This window comes from Amborella trichopoda, chromosome 7, assembly GCF_054954075.1.
Source record: "Amborella trichopoda isolate Santa Cruz 75 chromosome 7, AtrichopodaSantaCruz75HAP2 v2.0, whole genome shotgun sequence".
NCBI classification, from domain to species: domain Eukaryota; kingdom Viridiplantae; phylum Streptophyta; class Magnoliopsida; order Amborellales; family Amborellaceae; genus Amborella; species Amborella trichopoda.
In genome coordinates, this window is record NC_142342.1 from 1,084,244 (window position 1) to 1,093,305 (window position 9,062).

At 37.1% G+C, this 9,062-nt stretch overlaps 1 long non-coding RNA gene and 1 other non-coding gene across 2 annotated transcripts; both read left to right on the forward strand.

Moving 5' to 3' along the window:
- The first annotated feature begins 2,954 nt into the window (after positions 1-2,954).
- Positions 2,955-4,497, forward strand: LOC18995782 (protein RECOGNITION OF PERONOSPORA PARASITICA 7). The gene has a single exon (XR_016059323.1). It is a non-coding gene; the product is annotated as a protein RECOGNITION OF PERONOSPORA PARASITICA 7 (transcript).
- Positions 4,498-6,136: 1,639 nt separating this feature from the next.
- LOC148781163 (uncharacterized) lies at positions 6,137-7,141 on the forward strand. The gene is made up of 2 exons (XR_016059324.1): positions 6,137-6,885; positions 6,970-7,141. It is a non-coding gene; the product is annotated as an uncharacterized LOC148781163 (long non-coding RNA).
- Positions 7,142-9,062: the final 1,921 nt, after the last annotated feature.

The window sequence follows — 9,062 nt, forward strand, 5'->3', positions numbered from 1 at the left end:
AGGCTTGCATTGCATTTGCTTCGTGTTTGAAACGAGGAGAGAGAGAGGAGTATGCTTTGCCTTTGCCTTTACTAGGTAGATAGATAGATAGAGAGAGAGAGGAGTATATGAATGTGGCCGTTACGCTGCAAAGGCATATGGAAACCGTTTGTTCTTTTTGCTTCTTCATCTCGTGAGACTCGTGAGATTACATATGAATTGGAAGACATCATACAACGAATGTCAATTAGTCAAAGGAACAAATTCCTTCTTCATTCTCCTTTTGCTTTCTCAATTCTCCTTTCCCTCTCTCCATTCTCCTTTCATCCTTTCCCCTTCCTCTTCCTCTCTTTCTCTTCCCTCAATTTCCTCTCTCTCTCTCTCTTGCCTCACTCCTTTCATTTATTGTCTCTCTCCCAATTCTCCTTTCATTGTTGCCCCTTTCTCTCAAGGTATGCAACTACCCGCTCTACCCTTCACCCAAGCCCTAGTCCCCAAAGGGCCGGCTCTTGGCCCGACGCCCAACCTTTACTGGACCAATAAAACTGCGCAAGGGGATAGATAAAAGCAAAACAAATCTAAAGTTTAGAAAAAAAACAAAAAAAAAAAGAGAAAAAAAGGGCTAGTCCAAGACGAACTAGGATGGAGGCCCTGGCCCAGCCCTATCCTTAAGCCACAGTTGGTGGCTCAATGCCTCATTTTTTAGGGCCAAGCCACCTAGCCCATTGCCACCCATATCTCTCTCCCTTGCCTCAGATTCTTCCTTTACCATTCTCTATCTTGCCTCGATTCCCCTCTCAACATTACCCTCTCTTTTGCCCTGAAATGTGAGCTTGGCAATAAATATATTTTTTAAATATAATTTGATCTTAATTTTTAGACTATATACAATATTTAACATGGAGATCGTGAATATAATTTTTTTTTTTTGAAAACTAAAAATAATAATTATATTAAAAAAACATTTGGACCGTTAATTACAATTGTTTTTAAATGGACCACCTATTTGCGTCCATCTTAAATGCTTTATACCTCTAGATTGCATATCGTAGAAATGCGGTCCAAACCGCATGAAACCATTGTTCTTAGTTAAAATAAGGAGGTTATAATGCTTTATAGTTACACCATCCATTTCAACTAGACAGTGTAGATTTGATACATCTTGCAAAATAATGTCATCTTTGAAAAGAGTGCAAAGTCCACACATTCTAATTAAAATAGATTGCCGTCTCATGAAAATTTTCATTGTTACCCCCATCTCTCTCTCACACATCATTCGTAATATCGGTCAGATTGGGGTTGGCTCCAACCTATAGGATTTAGGTGTGTCCAGGATGTACTTGCTATAGTGCGGCCTCCCAAAATCTATCTTGCACGTGGAGTTTAAAACTAAAATTTTGCAAGCCCATCTTTTACGCCACCACGATCATGAATTTGAAACATAAAATGAATTTTGAGCCCTAAAATGTTATTATGTTATACTTCTTTTTGTTTTATCATTTTTTTTAGAAAAAAGTTTATATAAGGTTGTAATTCTTTGTAGAAGTAAGGTGCACCTAAAAAATCCAGTAGAAAAGATGGTCCAATTGATCATCTAGATTTCGAGATGTATGGATATAAAAAAAATACAAAAAATAATTTCAAGTCCTAAAAGAATTACATATTGTTAAAAATCATCTGGATCTATTTTCAAATGTTTATAGATCTGTTTAATATGAGTCATTTCAGAATTTTAAATTTCATAATTGAGATTGAACATGATTTTTCAATCTAACATAAGGTTTCGGACACTACAACTACATCTTCTAACAAAATATAGGTGCGCCTTACTTGTATAGAATAAGGTGGATAACTTATACAAACATCACCCTTCGATTTACTCTTCAAAGATCATCAACCTGTATTGGTTCTGGAGTTCCCAATTCATGATTCAAGGAATAAATGAATTTATAGTTATTTGAAAGGCGTTTCGAGTCCTACATCCATTGAAAACCTAGGACGGTCATGATTTGACTTGATCACCAAAAACTTTTAATTCATTCAAAGGAATATGACGGTAAAGCCAGACAACTCATTACATGAGGCTGCATCCCTTCATTTTTCTAAAAGTTTTACAGGGGTATCATTCGATTGATGCTCATAAATAAGGCTGTAAAGCAATAGGAAATGGGTGAAGAAGCTTAATAATTGAGTTTTATTGGAGCATAATACATTGAAGTAAAGCTTTTGCGAAAGATAGAGAGGTGCACAACGAAGATGAAAAATAGCTTGATCCTCGCAAGTGATTGGTTATTTGTGAACAAGAGTTAAAGAAAAAAAGCTGAGAGAGAGTCCTCCCTATTGTGATCCCTTTTGTGTGTGGGGCTGTGTACGGGTGAGAGAGAGAGATGCATATTGAAGATGAAAAATTAGGATTGATCCTCGTAATTGGTTGGTATTTTCTGAATAAGAGGTAAAGAAAAAAAAGGAAATTAGAAATACCCCCCGTCCCATCCCTCCAACCAAAAATAAAAAAATAACATTTTTAGACTAAAATACCTCCATATTAACCCATATAAAAAACACTCCACCCATAATTTCAATATGAAACGGTTCAGACCCCAAAATTTTAGGTAAAATATAAAATGATCTACTTATTGACGGAAATTACAAAATAATTTGGTCAACCCACCTTTTTTTTCAAAATCACCCCTTAGTCAACCTGGATTTTGATTTTTTTTAGTTAGTAGGGTAGTGCCTTAAATCTTGGAGCATTGCTCTACTAATGAAAAAAAAAAAAAATTAAGAAAAAATAATCAAAATTCAGGTTGACCGAGGGCAGTTTTAAAAAAAAAAGAAAATAAATGGTGGGTTCACTGACCTTTTTTTTGTAATTTCCTTCTATTAACGGAGCATTTTGTATTTATTTAAAATTTTGAAGTCAGTATGTAAATCACTCTTTAATATAAAAAGACAGTCCAACACATTTTGTGTCGAACCAGTTTGTATCGGATTAGTACATATTGAAGATCCAAAGCTTGTACAATAGTTTTTTGTGCTGGAGATTATGTCATTGTTGTTCACACCTCTAAGGCAAACAAAAAAAATAAAATAGGTGCAAAGCCTCAGCACTTGAGAATTCTCAGTTTTCTCTCCGTAGAACACCTAAAAGCAAAGTTCAGAGAGAGAGAGAGAGAGATGGCTGATCCTGTTGTATCGTTTTTGCTACAAAAATTGGACAAACTACTCACAGAAGAGGTGCAGCTCCTTGGTGGAGTAAAGGATGACATTCAGTGGATCAAAGATGAGCTCCAAATCATGAAACCCTTCCTGAATGATGCTGATAAAATTAGAGAGAGGGACTCAGTTGTAGATGCTTGGGTTGCACAAGTGCGAGATGTCGTCTATGATGCCGAGGATGTTCTTGACAATTTCATCCTCCGCATTGCAAACATAAAAAGGAGAGGATTCATAGGCAATCTGATCGCACCCGTTTCGTCTATTAAGGAACTATACATCCCGGCGAAAAATTGCATCTAAGATAAAAGAGTGTCAGAGCGCAAGCCTATGATATTGCAAATAGAAGGGGAGAGACTGCAAATACAAGAAGAAGCAAGCTCTTCAAGTGCCATGTCCATAACGAGAGACTATTTACAACCTATTTTTTCTTCTGTTGAAGATGATAGCATCGTCGGAGTTGATCAGAAAGTGGAGTTAATCGAAGGATGGCTACTAGAGAATGATCCACATCTCAAGGAAATCTCCATTTTAGGCATGGGTGGACTCGGAAAAACTACTCTTGCTAGAAGAATTTATAATGGGGATACAGTAAAAAAACACTTTGATTGTCATGCTTGGGTTACCGTCTCTCAATCATTCACAGTAAAAAAAAATTTTGCAACCGCCCTCGATTCCTTACTCAAAGATAATGAGGAGGTTTTAAAGGGCGTGGAGGGCATGGAAGAGAGAGAACTGCAACAAAAGCTTCACATGTATTTACTTGATAAAAAGTACGTTGCAGTATTAGATGATGTGTGGAGAGTGGTTCATGTTTCGTTTCCAAATTCCGAGAATGGAAGCCGTTTTATCATAACAACTCGCCGGGGAGATGTCGCCTCACCACTGTATGTAAGGAGTGAAGTCTATAAGCTCGAACGACTATCAACAGATGATGCCTGGTCCCTCTTTTTCAAGAAGGCGTTTTGGTTGGAAGATGGGAATACTTGCCCCATGGAGTTAGAGGAGGAAGGGAGACTTATTGTTCAGGAATGCGATGGTCTTCCACTCGCAATTATTGTTGTAGGTGGTTATGATGTCTCGAAGAGCCCGTACAATACCCGATTGGTTTGATGCTGAGCGATGTCTTGCATGAGAATTGAGTGATCATGAGGCGGTAAGGGGCATTTTGACTTTAAGTTACAAGGATTTGCCGCCCCTCTTAAAGTATTGTTTCTTATATTGCTGCTTGTTCCCGAAAGATTTTGAGATTCGCTGTTCAAAACTGATTAGGTTGTGGGCTGCTGAGGGGTTCATTGAAGGAAGGACAGGTATGATACACATGGAAGTAGCCAATAATTGCTTCGTTAGCTCGAAATTTGATTCATGTGACACAAATTGGTTTTGTTGGGCAGGTCAAAGCTTGCAGAGTGCATGATATGGTGCGCAAGCTTGGTCTTTCTTTGTGTGAGAAAGAGATGTTTGAAGCATTTGATGATAAACAAGATAGCAAATTGGACATCAGAACCAGGCGTCTATCTATACAAAATGATGATTCCAGTTTCTATGGAGAGAAGAACATGTCTTTTCTTCGAACATTTTTTATGTTCAATGCAAGCGGCTCTTTAACACTTCCATTTGTGCCGTGCCTCACCTGTTAGCAAGCTCACGATTTTTTAGGGTCTTGTACTTAGAAGGCATCCATATCGAGTGCCTACCCGATGAAGTCGGACACCTCATTCATTTGAGGTATCTTGGATTAAGAAAAACAGGGGTTAAGAAAGTTCTTAAGTGCCTGCCTACCAGAGAAATTAGGAAGCTTGCAGACCCTAGACATGGAGGAGTTCGAGGGAGAATTGCCGAGTGGAATATCAAACATAAAAAGCTTGATATATTTGAATGTGTCCTCTCCCATTACCATGTGGTGGAGAAATGAAATTCCAGGGGGTTTGAGGGTTCCATATGGGATAAGGGAATTTAGCAAACATTGGGATTGTCAGTGAATTGGGGAAGTTGAGAAATTTTAGAAAATTGAAGATTCAGTTGGAGAGGAGTGAGGATGCAAGGTCATTGAGCACGTCTATCCAAAGGATGGATTCACTTCGTTACTTGCATATGGCATCTCCCTCAAGTGAAACACATCTGCATGTTAATGCACTTTCACCCACCCAAACCACTCTTCAAAGGCTGGGTCTCGTTGGGCCTCAATTGCGTTGCATCTCGACGATGCCTCTGTGTGTGTGTTGGGGTTATACCGCTCCAAATTGCAGGAAGGCCGATTTGTTGCCGGGCCCTCCAAAGGTTGCCCAATCTAATAAATCTCTGGCAAGATACTGCATCAAATGCAGGTAAGCATATAGGCAAATGCAGTGCAATAGGCTTTCCAAAACTTCAAAGGCTTTATCTTGAACATTTAGAAGGATCGGAAGAGTGGGGAGAAGTGGAGGAGGGAGCCATGCCATGCCATGCCTCCGAGAGCTACATATCATCGCAGCTTGCAAGAAATTGCCTCAAGGCTTACATCACCTCACCACCCTTCAAAAATTACATTACAGTCTTTATGACATGCCTCCTGTGTTCATGAAGCGGCTACATAGGGTCGAGGGCGAAGACCGTTCCAAACATCCCCTTGATTGGAAGATATTTCAAGCTCCAAAGGCAATGAATGGTATCATGAAGCTGTGTAGAAGAAAGTGGTGATGAGATGTAGATGATGAGGCGAACTCTATGCTCTACTCTTTTACACTCCATACATAATCCTTATCTTCCTAAATCGACCCTATTTTGCCCAATATATTATTTTAGTTTAATTACAACTTCAATACGAAAGTATTCTTTTAAAGTTAATTTGATTTGAAAAAAAGAAAAGCCTAATTATTAACCTTGTTAGATCGGCTTGAATCCTGTGAATTTAAAAGATTTTGCTGAGCCTCTAGTATCCTATGATTTTGGTATTTCATTGAACAACTCCATATTTTGTAGTAGTTGTTTTTTTGGGTAAGTTTTATTTGGATTATGGATTCAAATATATGGAGTTGTTGTTTTTTTGGGTAAGTGTTATTTGGATTATGGATTCAAATCAAATTAGGATAAGATAAGTTTGCGAAAGTCATGGAAACTTTTGCGGGTTTCCTTTTTCTATTTATATTGGGGTTATATTGTAGAGAGAGAAATGACTGAAAAAAAGATAGAGAAAACCTTGCGGTTGTAGAGGGAAAAGTTATAGAGAGAGGCTTTGTGGGTGATCGAATTGTTTATGGATCTCTTAGGTAATAGTCATCTTGTAAATTTTTTTCTTTTTGTTAGTTCAATTTTCACGCTCTTTATTTGCTAAAAATCTAACCCGTCGGATTTTAGAACTTTTGCGTACAACATACCTTTGGTACAAAAAAGTAACAATTATCACTAGCCATCAAATTGAGACCAAACAATTGTATTGTAGATGTACTACTAATTGTTTAAATCCGGGAAAAAAATTTACATCTAATGGCATGAGACATTTGTGATTTTAGTGTGTGACAAGCAATATTATCATGGTATACAAATCCTTTTAAAATAATGTTCCGATTGTTTCATTATAAATTTATTCTTTAGAAAAGGGACTGAATTAATGTTTTTATAGTTTTTCTGAAAATGGTGATTCAGATCATAAATCACCTATCCAGATTTGGGACCGGTGGTGACCAACAACAAAAATTGTTGTTTTGAAAGGTAAAGATTGGATATCTCTTGTTACACAGTACTCACACCCTCTTATTGTTTGTTTGATCCAGTAAGGCCAGTTTCAATGTGCAGGGACGTGGGTCTAGCTACCAGAAACTTCGCATTCTTCAATCGTATTGCAACATTGCAGAACATAAAAACAGTTCTTGTGAATTTGATAAGCACATCATTATTTGGATCCATATATTGAGATATTTTCCCCATACTCTCTCTCTCTCAATTTTAATAAATTATGATTGATTGACGTTATGAATGTTCCCAACTATTGTGCTTATTTGGATTGCATGCTATGAGACCATTATCTTTTGCACACAGTCACAAACACCTCAAGCTATCTGAAGTTAAAATTCATGGTTGCATGTATCATTTCTCGACATAGTAATTGGAAATTTTGAGAATAGGGCTGGGTCATGGTGGTACCACTTGAGCCTACGGGTCTCTATTCTCACTAACACTTAAAAAAAAATTAATTCTTTCCAAAAACAAGTAAGAGCCTATAATCCCCACTGATCTACCTCCCTCCCCCACCAAAAAAAAAAACGGAGGATGTAATTGAACAATTTATTTGGGTTTAAATGCAGTCAATGGTACACGTCAAACGACCGGATTTCACATCAAATAGCTAAGAGTAATTGTGATATTTATGTACCACCGTTAAATTACTTGCTCATTTCATCTTGTCTTGATCCTATAATGCATTTGAGCCCATTTCTTGTCATCCAATGGCAAATACAAACGTAACCAAATGCAAGCATTGAGAAGTAAAAGATTTAGCCCCACCTATTGAATGTGGAGCCATTTAGTCGTAACGTGGCTTATGCTTTCAATGGGACAGCCATTGATTAGTGCACCCATCCTCTCATTAGTTGTTTCATTTGCACTTGAATAAAACTCTCTTTTCACTTAGTTGACATAAAGCACCAAGTATTTCTTATGTTTGAATTCAATGTAAAATCTGACAAAATAAGAATAGAACTGCTTATTAACCAATGCTCTACATCACTTCATGAATACAATATTGTGAATATAATTCTAATTTAGGTTGATTTCATCATGTTGTGTATCGCAATTTGCTTTTTTATCATTGTTTTAATGCTTTGAAAACAATAAGTACCCTGGATCAGTGAAGCGGATCATTCAAATCTGTGTTGGATCATTGGATCCACAACCTAGATTGGGGTCTATGTCGGTCCATTTTGGTGATCCCAAAAATAACAAATAAATAAAATAAAATTTGGAGTTTATGGGGTGAACATTTAAGGTGACTTAAGAAAAGCTTAAAAAAGAATATATATATATATATATATATATATATATATATATATATATATATATATATATATATATGGGGTTGGGGGGTTGAGGTCGTGGGAATTGGGCCCAAACCCATACCATCCCAGAATGAATTCGGCCCCTACTAGTACCCATCAAGGTCAGTGATTTGGATCGAAAATCACCAGGTTTTAAAACACTTACGATTATGGTACTGACAAATTTGATGCACTGTTTAAGATCTTTAATTCCTTTACACCAGAAATGGTCTCATAGCATTGTTTGTTGCTTCTCTAATTGATTGAATCGGAAAATAATTTTGTGATGGTTAATCATAGTAGATGGTTAATTGTTATCAAATAGCTCAACAAATGCAATAGTAATTTGGGAGAATACATTTACAAATAAGTTTCTTATTTTTTGGATTTTTTAATAATTTTTTTTAAAAAATCAACATCTTGGAACTTAACCACAAAAACCAGCTAAAATGGGACCGGCGAGAGGTCCAGGTAACCCAGCGGGCTCCGATTCAACCCGACCGGATTGTCAAACCATGTTGTAGTCTTCGGTTGCATTCTAGCTTATACCATTCCAAAATTAGAATGGGAAGAGGGTCAATTAAAGCTTCACTTCATAAAGCACTTGTTCCTACCTTGTGTGAACTTATACAAATAGAAAAAGGAAAATATATGGCAAAAGTGCCCCTTGTTCTTTGAATTTTCACTGCAACTTTTTTAAAATCTTCATAACTCTCTCCAATTAGTAATATCTCTATGAGGAAATGATCGTCTATGTCCCCTCATTTTGGTTAGGGGTTGGGTCGACCCCGATCTGGAACCAACCAGACTTGACTATAGGTTTCACCAAGACAAGAACCCAATCTGCACCCAGTC